The following is a 510-nucleotide window of genomic DNA, read 5'->3' on the forward strand; positions in this document are numbered from 1 at the left end:
CGCAGCCAGAGTCGGCCTGTCCCCGCCCGCCCCGCCCCGCCCCGCCGGTGACAGGAGCCGGATGCATCCTGCCTTCGGTCTGGGACGCAGAGTGCACCCCCCCCACCTCCCCCCCGCGTGTGCAGGGACCCCGGGGAGTCCGCCCAGGGGGAGACACCCCCGCCCTGGACGGGGGGGGGCAGCAGAAACCTGGGGGCATCCGAGCGCGGAGCCTGCGCGTAGGCTGCCCGCCAGAAGACGTTGGAAGTATCCAGAGCCCCTGCTAGGGTCCCACTCCGCCGCGCCGCGCCGCGCCGTGCCGCTCTGAGGGAACACCGCACCAGGGTGCATCACAAACCATTCAGTAGAAGCAAATACGTCTCTTTTCCCAGTCCCCAGCCAGAAGTGCCATATAGGCCACAAAACATTTGAAAATGTGGTTGCCCAGCAGTCACAACACCTCATGCTCACCTCTTGCAGCACCCTTGCAGTGTGACTGCCTCCCAGCAAGTCTGGGGCAGCACTAATTCG

Source organism: Alligator sinensis, unplaced genomic scaffold, assembly GCF_000455745.1.
Source record: "Alligator sinensis unplaced genomic scaffold, ASM45574v1 scaffold216_1, whole genome shotgun sequence".
Classification (NCBI taxonomy): Eukaryota; Metazoa; Chordata; order Crocodylia; family Alligatoridae; genus Alligator; species Alligator sinensis.